The sequence below is a fragment of the Camelus bactrianus genome, chromosome 3 (assembly GCF_048773025.1).
Source record: "Camelus bactrianus isolate YW-2024 breed Bactrian camel chromosome 3, ASM4877302v1, whole genome shotgun sequence".
NCBI lineage: Eukaryota > Metazoa > Chordata > Mammalia > Artiodactyla > Camelidae > Camelus > Camelus bactrianus.
The window spans coordinates 10091595-10114060 of NC_133541.1; the positions used below are offsets into that span (position 1 = coordinate 10091595).

At 40.0% G+C, this 22466-nt stretch overlaps 1 protein-coding gene and 1 pseudogene across 2 annotated transcripts in view; one reads left to right on the top strand and one right to left on the bottom strand.

Moving 5' to 3' along the window:
• The window catches only part of CTNND2 (catenin delta 2), an 886271-nt gene that overhangs the window by 655275 nt on the left and 208530 nt on the right, over positions 1-22466 (bottom strand). The window lies entirely within an intron of this gene.
• Positions 7001-7448, top strand: LOC123617464 (large ribosomal subunit protein eL21-like; annotated as a pseudogene).

Below are 22466 nucleotides of genomic sequence, written 5' to 3' on the forward strand. Positions count from 1 at the left end.
TAAATTCTGCTGGTTTTATAAATACATAATAACAGAGGAAATCAGTCATGATTGCCCACCACTGCACTGCCCCTTCATGAGTAAAGTTAGACAACTGATACCTGTCACCTTTAAATCAAACTGAGGATAAATATTAAGAGATTCGCCAAACTCATTTTAATGGATACTTCTTTCAAGTAGAGGTATGAGAGAAGTGATTTAGTTCGATGGCAAGAAACCTTCTTGTTGTAAAACCATCAAGAAGCAAATTATTAATCTTCTCTGATATACAAACTGCAAACTATAATGACTCCTTCCACATATTTATCACATCATGGCCCCCTGGAGTAGGGCACAGGTGTCCATAACGCAAAACGATACCCCTGGAATTTTGCTCACCTTCACAGCACTTTTGAAAAGAGACACTAAAATCATTTTCTGTAGTTATTTCTGTGAAATTAAACCAACTCTTAACCATTCTTTCTTGAGATACCTGAAGATGTCAATAATCATTGTACAGGGACTCGCTCAGTGCAATGATTAAGAAACGGTCAACAGCCCTTCCAGACACGTCTTCTGTATTACATGTTCAATTGTAGTTTTTCTTTTCTTTTCAGAAATAGAAAAATAAAAATTTACTGTGCTTACTGATCATCTAAGTATTACCTCCTTACTATAAAATATTCAGAAAAATAATATTAGGAAGAAAATACTTACCATATCCTATGAAAATAACACAGTAAAACTTCATATGTACCTGTACTTATCATTTTATAAAAATTAACAGTGTTCGAATTTTTAAAAAATAGGATATAATACTATTTGTTTAGTTTCATAATCTGCTTTTGGAAAATGAAAAAGCCCTATTTTCCACAACTCTTCTTGTCCATATGCATAAATGCATAATACAGTATTTATCAATACACTATATTTTATTTCACCAGTTAGCCCTGAAGGATTTCTTGTTGTCCCTTTCTTTCCCTTCCCTCCCTTTTCTCAGTTCTCTCCCCTCCTCCCACTCTGCTTTTTTTTTTTTTCAAGCACGATTACAATCAACTGAGCACTTACTAAGTGATGTCCCAGCTTCTGTGTTCAGAATTTTACGTCTATAATCAAAGTTCTCCTCAAAACTTTCTGAGTCATCACTACTAATGCATCCATTTTACAGATAATGATAATTGAGAATGGGAGAGCTAGAGGAATTGCCCAAGGTCATCAGAACAGAAGAGGGCAAAGCTGAGACCCAAATCCACGGGCATCAGTTTCTACGGCCCTCCCTTAACCATTTCCCTGAAACAGACCCTGAAACACATATTCTTAAGTATGAGGCTCATTCGCTTGCCTGCACATTTTTCTTAGAATAAATGTCTAGCAGTGAAACTATTTATGTGCGTATTTAAAACTTGTGACACATATTTTCAGACGATCTTCAGTTCATATTGCACAAAAGATGCATGAAAATTTTTGGCATTCTACTTCCTGGGACCCAATTTTGTTTATTCAATATTTAGTAACATTTTTTTTGGTTCAGTTTATCTTTGGGGGTGTTCCGATATGCTAAGGTGAGAATATTCTCCCCCACCTCAGGCTTCCTGAGCACCAGCAGGACAAGCCGCTGAGCCGCCTTCCCGGGGATGTCTGAGCAGAGTGAGCGTCCCTAACCTGGCTGACCTCCTACTGCAGCCAAACCTCGGGTGCAGAAGGTGCACCCTGGTCCCGGGTGCTGTCCTTCGGTGCTCACAAAGCTGGTGACACTTGGGCTCTCTTCGGCCCCCACGCACCTGGGGTGCTCTCCTCCTTAGAACTGACCATCTCTCTGATCTGCCTCCCGGTATCTCCTGGACGCCAGAGCAGCGCAGTGTGTGCCCAAATCACAGCCAAGGGCATCCTCGTAAAATCAGCCTTCTCCTGTCCTGTCTTCTATTCCACTTCAGCCTTCTATTCTTCCGGCACTTCCAGTCCATTATGTCTAGTAAAATCACTCCTATACTCGTGGGCCACTCGACCCGTGGTGGCCTCCCCGCTCCCGTCACCGCTTCTGCCCGTCCAGTGATCTCTAGGGCTCCTCACTCCCGTCGCTCCTCAGATGAACTCCAGGCTGCACTAAAAACCTCCGCCAGCTTTCCTCAAGGACCTCTAACTCCTTTGTCCATTTTCCTTTTATTACTAGTCTGGCAAAACATCCAATGAGGCTGTCTGCCTTCTCCATGTCTGAGTTCCAACTCAATGATTCCTGCTGGAAAAAATAGCCCAACTGCACAGACTGCCGGTCCTGAGAAGCCACGCCGCGGGCAACCCAACCTCACCTCTCCCCCCAGCACTTCTGAGTCCCTGGTCGCCGGCCCGCTCCCCCCACTGCAGCCTGGCCTCCACGTGAGCCCTCTGCACGCCACACCAGCTTTCTGCTCAGCAGTGATGCTCTGACTTCACCTCCCCTGTACGACCGAAACCATCTTCCTCTGGTTTCCAGGACACCTCACTCTTCTGTATGCTTTTCTTCCCTTTCTAACTAGACTTTCTGGGTTTCTCTGTCTGGTCCAGAACTGCTGGGGAGCCCCAGGGAGCTGCACGAGGGCTGTGCCAACTCTTCCTTCTGTCCCTTGACAGTCTCTCCTCACGTGTTTTCCATCACTAGCTGCTTGCTTGATATCTCAGTTGTCCACATCCAGGCACTCTTGCTCCTGATTCTGGGCCTATACGCTGTTATTTGCCTACTTCCTTAAAAGTCCAGGTTTCTGTCTTCACTACCTGGATAAAATATAGCTGTGTTCACAAACAGACCCAGGAAGAGGAGCTGGCATGCTTGGCTGCATCTTCCTTAACCTTCAGATCTTAGCTCAGATACTGTTTTCTCTGGGAAATCTTCTGTAAGCGCTAAATCTGAATTGATCATCCTCCAGCACCCTGAACTTCTATCATAGCACGTAGCACCCTGCATTATCATTTCTTACGATTTGTTTGTCTCTCGCAGTTAACTGTAAACTGGCTCCAGGAGGGCAGAGAAAGCACTGACTGCTTTCCACACGGTATTTGCAACACTACACAGTGCACGCAGCAGGTGCTATCACTGAGATGCACTGAACTGGGTGGAATCAGACTCTGCCTGGGTTTTTCTCTCCATACACAGGCCACCAAGGCTGGCAGTTTTGTCCTGCCCTGGGAATCACCATGCCTCAGCTGTCACCTTGTAGGGATGGCTGCACAAACATCTTTCTCAAAAGTGCCTTTCTCCAAGCTTATCGGTTCTTGCTAATTGATGCCAATGAAGCCACTGACCCATTCATTTTTGAGAAGAGGGATCTGCAGACCCACCTGGGTTCAGCTTTACACCTTGCTACACTTTGGAATGATTATTTCTCCCAAGTTTATTTAGATTTATTTAGCATATTGAAATCTTTAATGAACCTGGAATTTCTTTCCCTAGAAAGTAAACATATATATATATATTCCCAGGGGGTTAGTTACCCTGGCACTATGTATCGAATTCTTTCAATATTCTCCCACGATCTAAAGTTTCAACTCTACCACATAGTAAAATCTCCTGGTGTGGTGGAGAAGGCTGCGGACTCCACCGCCAGCTGCCCAGATCCAGCACCCTCACTAGACTTGGGGCAGCTCACTTACCCTCCCTGAGCCTCTGTAATTCGGGGGTAACAACAGTCACTCTCTTTCAGTGTTGTGGTTAATTTACATGTAAAATGCTCCAGGGAGTACTGGTACAGGGCAGATCTTACTGGGGTACTGCACATTATCACTGTCATCTGTTTAGACGCTTTATCTTCAGCTCTGATCACCTTCTCATGGTTGAGCCGGTGCCACCACATTCTCCCTGCTGAAGAAGAACACATTCTCTCGTCTAGAACAATCCCCCTGAGTCATCACCCCTCTCCCTCCTTTCCTTTAGTTAAAAAAAATTACTTTTCCACTCTGGCACAATTATTTATTTAGTAAAACACTTTTCCCCCAAAGACATTAATAACAGCCAACTATTACTTGTGAATTGCTTTCCCTGGATCAGGCACTGGGTCAGAGGCTTTACTGACATGGATAATCAAGCTTAATCACATGAGGAACACTTCGTTGTTATTTCTACTTTACAGATTAGGAGAATAAAGATTAGAACCATTAAAGAAGGAGCCCCTGATTCTAGAACTCATACCCTATATAACCACCATGCTCCTCTTTCATTATAAAACCTCTTGAGATTGGGCTCAGATTTGGATGAAATCTACAGATTAATTTGGGGAAGACTGACAGTACTGAACGCTAAGTCTTCCTATCCAGTGTTATGATTATTCTTTATTCAATTGTTTATTTATATTCTTCATTAAAGTTTTATATTGTTAATATAAGTAATCTTTACAGAGTATGGACCACCTTGTAGGCACTGTTTAAATGCTTTACAAATACTAACTAATTGCATTCTCACCATGACCCTATGGCATTGGCATTATCATTATTTCCATTTTGCAGATAGGGATCCAAGGCAGTTCGATGGTTTTTCATATTAAACGACTTCATATCACATAGCCAATGAGTGACAAAGCTGGTATTTTTATCATGCTGTCTTGGCTCCAGAACTCATAATTCTGGTTACCAAGCTCTCAAATTTACCTCTCAGATCATGGATAAAGTATATTTCTACCTGTTGATATACTGTTGATGCTTACGAGTGAAAACTGTTATTTTACTTTTATCTTGTTACTACTAGTCTCCAGGAAAGCACTGGTTTGTGTATATTATCTTGCTAACTTGTTGGAAAGTTACATTTCAGTCATTTAATATTTGCCTACCTTGGTTTATTTAGGGAGGTCATTAAAATAAAGCTGGGTTTTGTTTCTCAACATCCAGCTTGTATCATTTTATATTCCTTTTAAAAATTGTTTTGCTTAGCGCTTCCCCCAAAATTTTAAATAGATTTTGCATTAGACATCTTTTTCTTATATTCCACTTTAGCAGTAATGCCTCTAGTTTTTTACTTGTAAAAGAACTTCTACTTTTTTTTTAAGATGGGTGCTGTCTAACCTATTAAAAACGATGGACACTGAGAGTCCTACATTCAGTCAGTTAGTGACTATCATTTCCTGTATCTTTCATTATTAAAGGGTACCAAGGCAGAATAGGGCTGTACATCCTGCAGAACAGGGCTGTACATTCAACTGAGAAGAAAGCTACATATCACCCAGGAGAGCTCTGCTTTCCATAATATCGATAGGTAGCAATTGGTATTTGCAAATAAAGAGGGGAGGCGAGAGGAGAAATTTAGTACTCCAATTCATGTCATGATTAATCCTTTCAAGTCTACTTAAAATCATTCTATAATAGATCATATTAATAGGTAACTTTAAAGGAAAACATTGATTATTCAGCTCAAGGTTATGTATTTTGGGTTGAGAGAAATCACAACCCAAATGGCAGAAAGCTTTGCTTGCATCGAATGATAGTTTTCATTCAGGGCGTAGGAATCACACAGGATCGATCCACACGCGTGAGCAGCAGCCTAAGTACCTCTCGCCTATTTCGTGTGTGGTTACCCAGGAAGTACACACCACACACACTTCTGGTTTCAGTAACTGAAAAGGCTGCTAATGGGGCTCCAGGGTTGCCAAGTTTCTCGTGGCTTTTTTTTTTCTTTCAATGATGACACATTCATTTCATTTTTAATTTGGAAGGTACCAAGTTGACGATCTTTGACTGACTCATGTAACAAAATTGTAAAGGTTGTACTGCAGCAGGTTACTCTTCGACTCTTTGATTCTTTGGTTAAAAATTAAGCATTTTAGCCTTAAAGTAGCTCTGAATAATTTCATTCCAAGCCTTTTTCAGGATTTTGGAATTTAGATACAGTTACACACACTGTGAACACCTGTAAATCGGCACAACACTATGAACGGAAGTCAAAGAAGACAGACACATCAAGCGAGACGAATCTGGACCTTTTAAATCTATATTTACGTATGCTTTTTTCAGTTTTAATTCATGCACACCTTATGCAGAAATATAGCCAATAAGTGGCTTTAGGTCTGCTCGTCCCATAATTCTGTTTGCAATGTCACCCTTTGCAGTGGGCTTACAAAACTCTCAATTAGGTCAGAGCAGTGAGGGTCTCGAGAGATCTTCCGCTGAAGCTTGCTCTATAAAACCTTTGCCTCGGACCATCCCTACGTCTCTGCCTCTGTGCTTTCTGCTGGGCACTGCCAGAGAGGAATGACGTACTAACGTGGGCTAGAGCCACTGCTCACCCCATTTTGGTCCTCAGAGTATGGGCTGAAGGTTCTCTGCGTCCTGGATTTTCTGTCCCAATCACCGCAGAGGTTATTCCAAACCTAAAAAATGCTGTCACCGCCAATGAACCCACCAGCTCTCCAACTCAACACATAACGTTGGCTCCCACTGACCCATGAACAATAGAAACCTAGAGATAGGAGAGCCTTCAGCCTCTCTGCTCCTACACAGATAAGCTTTAAAGCAGAAACCTCCCCCATAAGATCAACAGTTGATGTCTTTGACTTTAGCTGCAGAAGCTCAGTAAGAGTGACAAAAAAAAAGTGAACGATAAAATTGCACATTCAAACAATCCTGAGATGCACGCTTTTCACATTTTAATGTCTCTGAATCAGAATACACCTCATAGCCAGTAGCTGCTAACCATCACTTTCAGCCAGATGGTGGCCATGGCACAGTTCTCCAGTCCTGCACATGTGGGAACTCGGCCTTGTGTTTCATTCAAAAAACTCTTGAAGGACTTTGAGCAACAATTATCTGTTCTGTTACTGAAAACCTGCGACTGACATATTCCGGTGAGATCAAGAAAAACAAAACTTGAAGAATGTGTCACAACATCTGGAAAGACAATCACAGGGGCAACTGTGAAAGACTCCTTAAAAACGTTCTGTACTCTTGCCCCTTTTAATGTCACTGAGGATGGCACTGCATGGAAAACTAAGATGCTGATGACAGAGCATCAAAAGTGAATCAAAACCTTTTGGCTGGAACTGCCATCTTCCAGAAAGTCTCCAAAATGTCCAACACAAAGGGAAAAAGGAGAGGTACCCACTATATGTTCCCTAGGCCTTTGAGAAAACATGGAATTGTTCCTTTGGCGATCTGCAAGAAAGCTGATACTGTAGACATCAAGAGAATGGGCATTGTTCAGAAGGTATTGCCCCCCAATGTTACCATGGCAACACTGGAGGAGTCTACATTGGTACCCAGTATGCTGTTGGCACTGTTGTAAACAAACAAAGGTAAGATTCTTGCCGAGAGAATTAATGTGAGTACTGAGCACATTAAGCACTCTAAGAGCTGAGACAGCTTCCTGAAACATGTGACCAGAAAAAGAAGTAAGACAAAGGGACTTGGGTTCAACTGAAGCACGAGTCTGCTCCACCCAGAGAAGCCCACTTCGTGAGAACCAACGGGAGGAGCCTGAGCTGGTGGAAGCCATTCCCTACAAATTCATGGCGTGATAGGCACAAAGAAAATAAAGGACCTGGACTGTACAAATGTTTCTCCTGATTGACTGGAAATGTGATGTCCCCTCCCTCAAAGAAACATTTAAAGCAAATTTTAATTGTGTCCTTAAGAAAAAAAATGAATTACAAGAGAAAGACTACGGAAAACTTTTGGGACTACTCAACCAACTTATTGAACTTGTATTCTTGTTTTTAAGAATGTACGATAATTAATAACAAAAAAATCTACCCCTGGATGAATCCAAGAGCTTTTCCAATAGGAATAAACAAAATGTTAAGTTACAAAAAAGCTTTATGTCCCAGTTTTTGCACCCTAATTTTCTTTCTCTTTCTCTGTCTCTCTTCCTTCCTTCCCCCCCCACCCCTCCCTCCCTCTCTGCCTCCCCCTTTCCCTTCTTTTACTCTGCTGTTTCTTTTTCCTTCCTTCTTTTTCTTCCTTTCATCCCCTTTTCCTTGCTCTCTTAGTAGTATATAAAATAATGGTGCATCTTAACTTTAAAGTGTCTCAGATGTTAGGAAATTTGGCAATACTTTAATAATGCTAGAGATCTGACAATTAGTCACGCAATTAGTGACAATGAATTTAAGGACTGATAATACAAAAAGCAATTTTCTGATTAATACGTGTTTTTACAAGTACATTTTAAATGGCACACTCACCAAAATGTATTTAAAAGTATTTTTGATAACCCTATTGAACATAAAATTCAAGCATTCATGAACGTGATGCTTTACATTTTAAATGCCATGCATACCTAGGTTGCTTTTTATCAGCTCTGCGACTTTTGCCACACAGATGTTTACAACATTTAAAGTAGATGAAAATCTTCTCAAAATCATCATCCCAGAGAATGTGGTTTAATTTTATTTTTAAGTCCAATTTTTCTTTTTCACAGAATTACTGCATTCAGCTTTTTATTTGCTAGTTAACATGACAAACGTATTCTAAATGTCTACATCCACAAGTTAGAGTAAACATTCTCTTCAAGTTTTATGAAGAAGGTGAAACTGGTGTTACGTCTTTTTCACCAAATGAGAAAAACACATATTTCCTGAAAACATCCTGTATGTGTATGTGTGAGTGTTCATAGTGACACACGTCTTCACTGCATGAGCTTCGCTCAACAAACCTTCCAGATAACAAAGAATATAATCACTGCAAGCAGAGGTCAAGAGCAAGAGCAAAAAGCAGAAAGAAAGAAACAGGCTTTAAGCAGAGACTGGCGGAACATCAGGCGCTTCGCAGCAGCTCGATGATGGCGGTGCACTCGGGTCGGTCTGCTGTCCTAGCGTGGATCAGAGGGAGTCAAGTCAAATTACCCACAACCAACAAATAAACAGCACCCATTACTGCAAAGCTCTTGCTTCCTGTCTCCCGATGCTCTTCTGAACTGCTGTGTTCAGGGGGAAACTCACTAAACCGAAAAAAACCTGACATCCCTCATCTTTGTCAAGGCCCTAAAAACATTACAGTCAACGTCTTGAAGCCACTCAAGCCCTCTGGCTCTGCGCACTCGGCTCTCCGCAAATGGCGGCTGCTTGCTGATGGGAGCAAGTGACAAATGAGTGCATTAAAAATTTACACGGCGCTGTATGAATACGTTTCCTGGCAATTAGCATTATTGGCTGTTAAAGTGTGTTTTGGCAAGAGGTACGGAACTTAAAATTTTCTAAATTGTGTAAGTTCTGCATAATAAAACCAAGTCACGGTTTCATTTAATTTACAGAAAATAAGTGAAAAGAATTTAGAGAGTAAATATTATCATTAAGTGTTGAGCCTAACTAGACAGCATCGAAGTATCATTTCACATTTTCATAAAAGTTTAAAAAACTCATCTTGGTAGATTGTGCACAATTGGTAGGCCATTTCTTTGCAAACATTCTTAATATAGTACACGCTCTTAGAATGGATCATTAATTCCTGCAGAAGAATACGCTTAGAAGTGGAACCTAGAGATCCGGGCGGAATTCGTGCATGAAGCTAGCACATTACAGCATCCCAGTCTTAGTAGGTCCACTAAGGCAAGAGCACCAGCCCGCAAGCGGCCCTACAGCTACAGCCGGAACAGGGAACGTGGGAATGAGGCCTCGGGATGCCTGGCGGCGGACTCTCTCTGCGCAGGTGCAACGGACCCTCTAAAATATCAAGCTTAGGACATGTGACGCCCAAACACAGCTGTGATCGAGGCCATCACTTCCTGAATTGAGCGTGATGTTTTCGTGCTTTTTCATCCTTCTCTCTCTCTCTCTCTCTCTCTCTCTCTCTCTCTCTCTCTCTCTCTCTCTCTCTCTCGGATGTTTGTTTCTTCTCACTGTCACTCTGAAATAGCGGCTGCCTGACCCATCAGTTTGACTCTGCGCTGCCGTTTCCTCTCTCATCCTAGGGTTCAGTCTCACTAGAATCGAACTAAATTGTTCAGCTCCGTAAGTGCATCATATTCTGTTTTCTTTGGGGGCTTTTTCACATGTCCCTCTCTTGCCAGAAACACTGCTCTTGCAGATATTAGCTTGAGTCATATGTAATTGCCATTTCTGTAGGTCAAAAATAGTGGAATCTCAGCAATACTGTAAGGTTGTAAGGTTCACTCTAATATTCTTCCTTCAAGTCTCAATTTAATCATCCTTCCCTCCAGGGCATTTCCCTAGTCTTCTTCTTTTAACCTTATAGAGCATTATGTACATGTCTAAATTTTTGTAATTCTTTATTCAGTTGTTTGGCTGGAGCATTAACTGTGTGATTCTTGAAGTCATAAGCCATATTTTATTGGACATCATTGTTATCCTTAATGCCTAGGAATGTTTTATTGAGTGCAGTAGGTAATACTTTCGTTTTTGTAAAATAAATGTTGAGGATTAAATGCTATTAAGAGCTTCATTCAGTGAACAAGATCATTCAAAGTAAAAATAGCCTTGAAGATCAAGCCAGTATCTTCTTAGATTCAAAAACACTCAGCCCCCGAAGTCTAGTTCAATCATTTCTTCTTGAATGAACAGCTGTATTATCTGCCTTTGGCAGTTACATTTCTGTTTGCTGAGATATCACTGACACAAATAACTGTGAGCAACAATAATCTCTGGGAGCTGCTACAGGAATGCACACACCTATATCCAGCATAATTCCCAGAAAAAAACATCTGAAATGGGCTTGGAACACTGGTAGTATTTAAATGGAAGAAAATAAATTGGAATGAATGTTAAAAGTCAGAAAAGAGGGAGTTCAGAGGCATTTTTTCTCATTCCTTTGTTTTTTCCAGGTCAGACTGGATTTCTTAAAGTAGTTATTCATCTTTTTGAAAATGGAGATAAATTTGCCTAAAGTGAAATGCACAGATCTTAAGTTACTAAATACACACAACCAGGTAATTCACACTTGAGTCAAGAGACAGGACATTTCCATCACATCTAAAAGTAGCCTCAGGCCCCTTTTACTCATGCCTCAATCACTGTCTGGTATCTGTCACCACAGACAAGTTTTGCTTGTTCTTCTTTTTTTTTTTTTTTTTAATGATCAGTTTATTTCCTCAAGGTTTTTAATTAATTAATTTTTTTTTTTAAATGGAGGTACTGGGGACTGAACCAAGACCTCATGCATGCTAAGCATGTGCTTTACCACTGAGCTACACCCTCCCCACTAGTTTTGCTTGTTCTTGAACTTTATATAAATGGAATCATAAATAAATTGTATTCTGGCTCTTTTACCAAGCAAAATGATTTTTGGAGATTCACCCATGTTGTATGTTTCAGCAGCACATACAGATATTTTTATTGATGAGTGATATTCCATTCTATGGTTCTAGCACTATGTGCTTATCATTACAGTCATTTTGTTGTCTTCAGCTTGGGGCTACTATTATAAAGCTACTATGACAGTCTGGTACAAATCTCTTTTTAGATATATGTTCCTGTTTCTTTTGGATAAATTTCTAGAAGTAGAATTGCTGGGTCATGTGGTAGATATATGGTTAAGTGTATAACGAACTACCACAATTTTCTCTAAAATGGTAATACCCCTTTATACTCCCACTAGTAATACATGAAAAGTCCAGTTGCTGCATTAACCATGTTATAAGGGAATATTTTTGCAATCTAGACATAGGGAAGAATATTTTAGAGAGAATAGGAAAGCTCTAAATATAAATTTTTTGAAACTCAATTTACATTTCATTAAATTTTAAAAATCTGCATGCAGGAAACCTTGAAGACACTGTGAGTTCTGTCCAGACCACTGCAGTAAAGCAAACATCACAACAAAGTGAGTCATATAAATTTGATTTCCCAAGTGCTTATAAAACTTACGTTTACACTATACTGTAGTGCGTTGAGTGTGAATAGCATTATGTCTAAAAACTGTACATTTCATAATTAAAAACACTTCATCAATAAAAATGCTAACCATCATCTGAATCTTAGCGAGTCACAATCTTCTTGCAAGGGCAACAGATCACCATAAAAAATATAATGATGAAAAAGTTTGAAATAGCACAAAAATTACCAAAATGTGACACAAAGACAGGAAGGGCATAGATGCTGTTGGAAAAGTAGCACCAACAGACTTGCTTCAGGCAGGGGCGCCACAAACTTCAATTTGTAAAAAACGCAGTCTCTGCGAAGCACAGTAAAAAGAAGTGCAATAAAACCAGTTGTGTCTGTAAACTTTTTCAAAATATTTTCAAAATATCTGTGACTTTATTATATTTCAAGTGCAACTCTTGTAGACATCATATTTGAGTCTGTTTCTATGCACTGTTACAATTTCTACCCTTAAAAAGGAATGTTTAGTCCATTTATATTTAATGTAATTTTTAATAAAGGTTGGATTTAATCTACTGTACTTTTCTATTTGTTAATGGTTCATTGTGGGTTATGTTGTTCCCTGTAAAGTATGTTAACTTTTTCTCTAACAGATAGTTGAATTACAAGTGGACCATCTTGAGCCTCTCAGTATGGTGTAACAGGAAATATAAACTTGTTTTTCATCTCAGGTTCTTGGCACAGAGCTCCTAAATAAAACCCTTGGAGCTTCCTGAGTAATAAGGTGATAGGTGTGCCTTTTTTTCTAATGAGGCAATCCTTGGCCAGCTCCTAGATAACTTCAGGATGGGGACTGGTTGTCAGAGAGACAAAGACTTGATTAGAAGCTTGGAATTTTAGCCCCAGCCCCCAACCTTGGGGTGGGGGGAGGGGGCCAGGTATGGAGAGGTGCTGGAGATTGAGTTCATAAGCAACAGTAGCCATTGATTGACTCAATCATGCCTCTGTAATGAAACCTCCATAAACACCCTCAAACCCCTAAATATCGGGGTTCAGAGAGCTCCCGGGTTGGTGAACTCACTGGTGGTGGGAGGATGGGGCACCCAGAGAGGGCAGGGAAACTCTGTACCTCTCCCCGCAAGATGTACCTTGTCCTGTGCATCTTTTCCCTTTGGCTGTTCCGGAGCTGTATCCTCCACAATAAATGAGTAACAGTACATGAAGTGTTTCCCTGATTTCTGTGATTTGTTCTAGCAAATTATTAGACCCGAGGAAAGGGTTATAGAAACCCTCAGTTTATAGCTGGTTGGCCAGAAGCCCAGGTGGCCCCTGGGACTTGTAACGGGCATCTGAACCGAGGACAGTCTTGCAGGACTGGGGCCTTAACTGTGAGATCCATGCTAACTCTGGGGACCTCACATTAGAATTGAGTTGTTGAACACCCAGTTGGTACCCCGAGAATCAGAAAACTAGTTTGCTGGGGTTAGAAAACATCACAGCATCGGAACTGGTTTTTTGCCTTAATGGAGTCAGTATATTCTGTTTTTCTCCTTAGTACCAGGACATCACTTTGACCCTCAGTGATGGTTCTTGCAAAATGTGGCTTTTCTGGGGGCTCAGTTGAACGTCCACTGTGCTCAGCAAGGCTATTTCATTCTGAATGGACCAGAACTCCAGCACCACTCAGCACCACATGGCCTCTGGCACCTCCGTTCAACTCTTCCTTCCACAGCAGCCGTTCTACCCGAAGCCTCTGGGAGTCTCACCCCGGACATGGGTACTCTGCCCTCGGCCAGAGACCGAGTATGAACGAAAACTACTGCAAACCATCTCAGTAAACAAAGAATGCTGAAGCCATCAAGTCATCAGCGGCTGCCGCCACCCCCCAGTGAAGACAAGCCTGCAGGCCGGCCTCTGCAGCCACTCACAATGGTGCACCCCGAGGGGACTCAGAATAAGAAAGGACAGGACACTGGCCCTAGATGGCTAGGTGCTTGTCAAAGGAATGAATTCAATGAGCCCAAATATTGGCTCCCTCCCATACATAGACAGGCACTAAATTCTTTAACTTGAGATGCCTGGTTTTCTTTAGTTAACAAGTAAGCTTTTAATGTTCCAGCTACCTGGTCTTTGTTGTAAAGCTCCTGTATATCCTAGCTCCTCCCCAACCTCTTTGGAGCAGTCCCTCAGAGCCATCTGAGAGGCTGTCATCCCGGGCTGAGTCCTCAGAATTGTCCACCGAATAAAACATAACTCTCAACTTTTAGGATGTGCATTTATTTCAGCCGACACGAGCGACCATCCTATGCAACTCTCACACTTTCCTCTTCTCTGCTACCCTGCTGTTCAAATCCCAGTGTTTTCAGCAGCATCAAACTCTGGTGCCTGCTCCTTTGCTCACGAAGCTCCACTTTCTCTCCTTGTGTCAGTGATGGGAAGCCACCCCGCGGCTAAAAGCTGGGACAGAGGTGAGACACCTCACATGCTTCTTTTCCCTCAAGAATCAAGTCCTGCACAACCTGTTGTCCAAAGCCTGAAGACAACTGCCTCCTACACCTGTTCCGTGTTACAGCTGCTTATGCCACGTGCCCATCTTCGACTAATCTTTATGACCAAAGCAGAATCTCAGTCAAGTACTTGTTAAGAATATCGCTACTGTTGTAGTAATAGTATTTAAGGGCCATAATGAACACTTTCCGGTCAAGAGTAGACACTAAACGGGTTAGAACAGTGGGTACTCATACTGCAGTAACAAAAAGATAGTTGGAATCGGATTTTGGACTTCTTCAGCTGGAATAAAGGGTACTTACTCCATTAGATTGGCAGAGGGGAAGCTTTGAAGAATTCTCAGCCGGTGGGCTGAGATCATGCATCCAGCTCAGTTTTAGCAGGAACAGGAAATGGGGTGAGATCTGCACGGGGAGACCAGGGAAGACGGTGCTACCTGAGGTGGTGAGGCCGTGAGGAGGATGGAGGCAGGGATGAACTGAACGCAAGGGGACTAGGAAGTGCCGTTCCCCATGGCTACTCCTGGATTATTGTGCTGCAAGAAAAGTATAAGCCAAAGCTTTCGAGCCTGCCTGAGTTGAGGGTGCAGGAAAGCACAGTCACTAGAAATAAGGAATTTGGGGAAAGTAGCTAATTTTAAGAATTCCACCATTTTGAGTTTGAAGGCTGGTAACATAGCACACATTGAAAAAGAAGATACCCAGGTAGAAATGACTAGCAGACAACTGAAAATACTGGTCTAGAGCCTCCAGACAGGGCTGAATTCCAGTATTAATTTGAGAATATTTGTATGTATTGGGAGATGACTGAGTTTACACAGGAGAGAAAATGAATCATTAGCATAAGATAGAATCTGGGGAAAAACTCCAAACTGGGAAAGAGAACATGGCAATACTTACATTGTTTCAATTATTCTTACTTTGAGAACTTCAGAATCTTTGCATTTAGAGTATTAATCTAGCTTGTGTGTGTGTGTCCCAAGTTGACATATAAACCTTACAACTGTTTTAGTGTTGTAATGACACAAAATTATCCAGGTGATAAGAAAGTAAAACACAGTTAAAGCACACAAATCTATGCAGGATGGATATCACTAAAAGCAAAATTGAATTTTAAAATCTGGAGAAGAAATAATAAATAGAAAATTGTTAATTGTGGCTGAATTTCAGAAACATGTGTAATCAACTCCTGGATTAAAGAATTATTCAAGTAACAGTTAGTCACTAACCATGAAAACTTTGACCATGACACATACAAAATAAGAAGAAAACATAAAAGTGAGTCTATTATATCTGAAAGATAAACTCTTAGGGATAGAAATACAAGTGTATGATGATTGGTCGTGTTTGTTTGGTTTTTCCTATTGAACCCAAAGAAAGCAGGTATAACAAGTTACTAGGAAATCCATAATTTAAAAAAGATACTATAATTATAATGAGTTAGAATGAGCAGAAGTCTCTAGACTTGAAAAGAGTACTGGATAAAGGCAAAGATACTTTCTACTTTGGCACATAAACCCTGAGATGTCACTCAGAAGACATCTTAGAGATCGCTCTTTCTAGAGAAGAAAATGTGAGGTTCAGAAAGGTGAGGAGATTTTACAAAAGTATGCATGAAAAAAAAGGAAAACTGAAACTACAATTCTAACTTTTTACTGCCTCTTAAGACCCGTTAGAAACTGAGTTCCTGATTTGTGAAATAAAGGCACTGGTTCTTATGGAATCCATCACCAGAGTATTCCTCCTGAAATGCCAACTTCTTCAAGTCTTGTGACTTTCTTTAATGTGCTCTCTTCAGAGGATGATATTTCTCAAAATTAAATTTCCCAAAACATGACTAAATCATCTCAAAATTATTTTAATACATTGTTAAAATACATAGACCAGAGAATTTTATAAAAAGGTATGTATCTAAAGTTGCTGGCAAATTTTATCTTTGCTAGGACATTGAGAAAGTCACTCATGTGGATACTAAAACTGGAAAGAGGGCCATTTCCTCCCTCTTTAGAAAGAAATTACTTCTTTCTGATTGGAAAGACCAAATAAGAAAGGATTTTAGATTTCTAGTTTAGAGATGCAAATGTGTAGTCTGTCTTTCCTTACTACCTTTTGGAGACAGAAACAAGTTTAGAGTAAAGAGTAGGTCCTTCTAATTTGATGTAAAAAGTAAGAAAAACAAATGAAGGCTTCTGCTTTAATTCATTCTATGAACCTAAACACGATTACTAGGCAGTTGCTCAGACAAAAGCCACCAGGGAACAGATAAAGTGGCCAAAACACTTCCAGTCGCACTCACCTGAGAAAGAAAGGACTAGAGCGTTACGTCAGGAGCAGGGCTGCATTAAGTCACTAGCTAAAGGGGGTTTTCGGAGTGTTGAAGGGACCGAATGGTTCCTAGCTATTTTCAAGATTTTCATTTTAAAGAAATGCTTCTCATCTAGGTCTTAATGAAGGTAAGACTCAAACACAGCTCTCACTGAGTCACTGCAGATGGCCTTCCTTGCATTTGGACTTTCTGGAGAAAAAGTGACCATGGCATTGTAGAAAAATATGTCTGCATAACTGATGTGAAATATAAACTTTAAATGAAAATCAGATTATTTTAATGTTCTCCACTATCCTCATGTTCTCTGTCCATAGATTGATGTGCAATGAAAAGACAGCCAAAGTTTCCCACTAAAGATGAAATATTCAACCATGAACTTGAGTTTCCACTCCTACCTGCAACTGATATTTTAATATATATAGCCTGTCCATGTATTCAATGGAAAATAGTCAAGTTAACTATTAAGATGCTTAGTGATTAGGATGGAGATATTCCTGGAAGAAAAGATATCTGTTTCTGGAAAATAAAATGGTTTTTTTCTTTACACTAACAGGCAGAAAAAACATTGAAGTATGATGTGCTCCTAAAACCATGAATTAGTATTATATGTGTGTATGTAGAGAATGTATGTGTTTTCAATTAACACAGGATAAAAATTCTCCTCAATTAATTACCATTCTAAAATACTATTTTCTAGTGTAGTATTTATAATTGGGAAATCAATGAAACCAAATTTTAAACTCTCAGACATTCTTAAAACATGTGAATTCAATTCAAAGACAGAATAAATAAAGGATTATTTCTAATCAAATAATTCAGAAAGGAGTCAGAATTTGACCTAGGAAGACTAAGAAAATAATTATAAGATATTAGATAGGTAAAATTAAAATATTAAAAGATATTCTTTATTTTACCACTGTATTCATAGCTAATAGCATTAAATAACTCTAAGCTATGTCCTTGAATTATGTTAGTTTGTGGAATTAATTTTAATGATGGTGGAAGGCATTTGACTGGCAACATTTCAAAGCAGCATTTCCTAGTGGGCCAAGAAGGTAGAAACCATCTCAAGACCAGATGCTATTCCATCTTCAAATTCCACTAGCTGCCAACAGATCTCAAAGCTACAGAGGAGTTAATTAAAAAGATTTCATTTTAAAATTCATTCAGATCTGAATGCCTCAGCTAAGGCTGCTAATGAAAATGCTGTTCCATGCTAAAAAGAAATTGGTTGCTAACATTGATATCTTTATTCAAAATGTCACACGTCGATCAAACCATATCACTGTCAAAACAGCATTTGAAAGAAAGATCACTGCTGGGTGAAAAAAATTTGGGGGAACAATTTTAAAAAGAATTTCCAGGACTGATTGTATTAAGGAGACTTTTAAAAATTAAAATAGCTACCTTAGCTTCCTAACATAAACTCATGAACAAATTAAAATATCACAGAAAAACATGTGCTCATTTCCTGAGTCTCAGATGGCTGAAATCATTTCCATCCAAATGATCAGCTCTAATTCATCTGCCATGCTGTTTCCCCCCATGGATACTTACCAAGGAAACCTGGAATTGACGACTTAGTGGTTTTCCACCCGCCACAGAATGAACTGCTCCAATACATCTATTTCAGGGAATGAAGTATGAAGTTGTTCTTCATTGCAGGATTAAGCATGCAATTGTAGGAAGAAGGCAAATTAATTGTGTTGTGAAGTCACTGCTTTGAAGGAAGAACCCCAGTTAAAGGAGTGGCTCCTATGAGTGGGAAATCACTGAAACGTCTGTCTTTGGTGTCACCTAGTTTTCTGCTACTCAAGGTGCTGGCCCTCTTTAAATAATAAGCATGACCCTGAACTGGAAATTAATTTCCCAACCAGATTTCCACTGGATAACTAAAGTCACGCCTGAGTTTATAGGTAATCTGTGATTGATACATAGTGTGTCTCAGTAGTGAAATTACGTAGTTCACAGATGTGGTGATGACTACAAAGGTCTGGCTGGGAGCTGAGCCTGTGAATCTCAGCTCCGCTCCTCAGTAGCTATGAGATAGTGAGCAAGATCATGTGAGTCGCGTCATGGCTGGAATTGGGATAATGACACTTACATTTAAGAGTTGTTGTTGGAAACAGCCTAAATGTCCATCAACAGGTGACTGGATAAAGAAGATGTGGTATATTCATACAATGGAATACAATTCAACCATAAAAAACCAACAACATAACACCATTTGCAGCAACATGGATGTCCCTGGAGAATGTCATTCTAAGTGAAGTAAGCCAGAAAGAGAAAGAAAAATACCATATGAGATAGCTCATATGTGGAATCTAAAAAAAAAAAAAAAAAAAAGAAAGAAAGAACATAAATACAAAACAGAAACAGACCCATAGACATAGAATACAAATTTGTGGTTGCCAAGGGGGCTGGTGGTGGGAAGGGACAGACTGGGAGTTTGAAATTTGTGGAGACTGACAGGCATATATAGAATAGATAAACAAGATTGTACTGTGTAGCACGGGGAAATATATACAAGATCTTGTGATAGCTTGCAGTGAAAAAAATGTGACAATGAATATATGTATGTTCATGTATAACTGAAAAATTGTGCTCTACACTGGAATCTGACTATAACTCAATAAAATGAGTATAACTTTTATAGTAAAATGACTATAACTCAATAAAAAAAGGTTAAAAAAAAGAGTTGTTGTACAGGTTGATACAAATTGCTCTGCACAGTATTCAGTTTTAGCATACAGCAGGCTACTTAATACAAACGGAACTTGTGAGATCTGCATGTAATTATCATCACATTTCCAAAGACACAAGGTTCCCATCGTTAGGGAGCTCCCTGAGGGAAAATGGCCTAAGTGACATAAGGGCGTTCTCTCTTTCCAGGTGCTATCACTGGTTTTATATCTCAGTGCTTTAAGGGATAGTGCATCAAGCATGGCTATTTACTGGAGAGTTTTAACATTCCACAATGGCAGATTCACATAATTGCACATAAATTAAATAAAATATATCAGCTTCTTCTATCTTAAAATATTGATGTGGACTTGAGAACTGAGTAAGATGTGTCTTCGGGGACCAGCTAAGTGACAAGAAGGGACTCTTGGCAGTCCCTGCCCTCAGTCGCACCCGCCTCACCCTGCCTGAATTCCTTCACTTTATCCAAATGGGCCGTTAAGCCTCCTGCTTCACAGATAGTATCATGCTTAAGATGTGCTGCAGAAATATGTCAGAAGAAACCAAAATGCAGCATATTTTTTTAGATAAACATCACTCAGGAATCATATGTATTGTGGGCAAAGAAATACAAACAATTTCCAAAGACCTGAGCTCTTTGCCAGACCTGGATGCGGTGAGCAAACGATTATTAAATGTACTTCACACAAACTGGATTTGTACTATGGAAGGATGGAGAAGAAGGATGAGACAATTCCGACACCTTAGTCTAAGGGGGATAAAGGCACATACACAAATTGCAACCTGAGATAAAATCATGGCCTACAGGTTCAGTTGCACAGTTTGTGCACTGCCCAAAATAGTCCCTGGAGGGAGAGGAAACTAGAGGCTGAAATCTGACCCTTACTACCGTGGCTAAACTATGCACCCTTGTCCAGGCCTAGGTCTTCCTAGAAGGAACACCCAGAGTCAACAGGCTTATAGCAGCAGCTCAGAGGGGAAACGAAATCTTAGAGACCCAGAACTGAACTTTAAGAAAAGGACAAAGACTAAACAAAGAATTGCTTTTGCCTAGAAAGATCTTTGCACCCTTCAGAGAGGAAGTTTTAAAAAAGAGTTTTCGTAGATGAGATGATCTCAGTAGTCAGAAATGACAAAATAAAAAAAGTTTCCCCACGTTAAGTTGGAGGAATACATTTGGGTAAAAAATAAAAGTGCAACTGTTACGTGATCATAAAATGGAACTAATTGTGCCTCATCACGAATTGTTCTCTTTCTGCATCTGAGCAGGAGACACAGAGCCGGTTGCCTGGCCCGTTTCGGCACTGTACGACAAAAGGTAAGTACTGGAGAGTCCTAACCACTCCTGTGTGATGTGAAGCGAAGGAATGATTCTGTGTTTCAAATGGAGAGAATCTAACTTCTATGAAACTGAAAACGTCCACGCAGTTGGGATACAAATCAGGCAAATCTCTTCTAATGTTTTAAGTAATGTTTACAGGTTACAAAGTCAGGAAGTCCAAGACCTCCACTTTGGATACACATCACTCCTAAGTTTTCCAGAAAGTCTGGAACTAATGCCATGCTTAGGGGAGATCAATCTGATTTTCCCACCCAAGCAGTGAACAGCAGGAGGGCAGTAACTGCTTGCTGCGGATTTCACTGCCTGTAGTCCTCTCGTTATATTTACCTTTCCATCTGTTTAGAGATACAGCTCTCACTGAGCAGGAGATACAGATATAGATAGATAGATAGATAGATAGATAGATAGATAGACAGACAGACATAGATATATATATAGAGAGAGAGAGATGGATACAGATACAAATGCCACTGTACAAATGCATGTTTGTGGTTTTGCAATTCTTTTTTAAGCTGCTTCAAACATTGAGCAAAGACATTTCAAATTGCAGTAAATAATTATGCAGATGCTTTGGTCTGTATGAGTTAAAATTAACTTGGGATGCTGTTGCTTTATTTGTGAATTCAGTCTAATCTTTTTTTTTTCTCATATTTGAAAATCCTATTCTGAAGGCTGTGTTTTATCGTTCAGGAAGTTTTGCGATGGCCTCCAGCCAAAAGCATTAAGGATTCGAGTTGATGTTAGTTATTCAGGACCAGACGCAACTGATTTTTACATTAACAGTGATGTGACATTTTAGGCAGGATTTGATTCGTAACATTTTAGGCAGGACTTGATTCATAACTTCAGATAGGAGAGAGAATGGGATACAAAATTGAAGAAAAAATATATACATTGATGTTAGTTGGAGGCTCAGTCATTGATCAACAAGTCCTAAATCAGAACCGCAGAAAGAGGAAAGGGACTCGGGTTTTGGCCCTGGAGCAGGTTTTTGATTTGAGCATCTCCCCCAGACCGTAATTATGACTGAATGCATTCAAGATCTAGGGAAGTCAATTCCGCTTAAACCATATTGACCAGACCTGGGCACATTCATCTCCTTACAAAAAGGAAGCCATATATACACACAGAGGTCTGGGAAATAGATCTCAGTATCTAATTATCAGAAAAACTCATCCATAAATTCAAATCAGTAAATGTGATGATGTTTTGGATCCCAAACAAGTATATAGTGGGGTTAGTGTAGGTACTGACCGTTTGAGTGGCTTTTGAATGCCAAATACAAGGCACACTCGCAGATCTTAAAGTAAAATAATATCTAGAGTTTTTTTTTCTTCATGAAATTATCCCCTGGCTTTCAAAATGAGAGTTTTAAGGAGTCTATTTGATACAACATGTGCCAAGTTTCATTCAACAATTTATAACCTACTTAGGGAAAGCAGAATTAATGAGTTGATTCAAATATTCACAGTAAGATGGCAGAAGGAACTACTCGGAAAGGCGCAAAACTAAAGAAAGTATAGCAGTTGCCAAAAAAAGAAAAAAAAAAAAAAACCCAGTCACAACAGAAGAACACCTGACATGCCATACATATACTTAAAATGGGAAATGAACCAATCAGTGTAGAAACTTGTCTTCTATACCACCTACCCCAACTCCTGTTTTAATTCTGTAATCTCATTTTTGAAACACCCACTGGCACGGCCAACAGAGATTTATCTAAAGAGAATGCGTGTTCCTCCAGGCAAGTACAGACATTCTGAATCCAAGTGGGGATGGATGGTGTCCTCTGGTCAGGAACCGCACTGGAGTGGGAGACAGGGGACCACGAGGGGTCGGAGAGGACCTGGAGAAGCTGGACAGGACCAGTTCTTGCCCCTCTC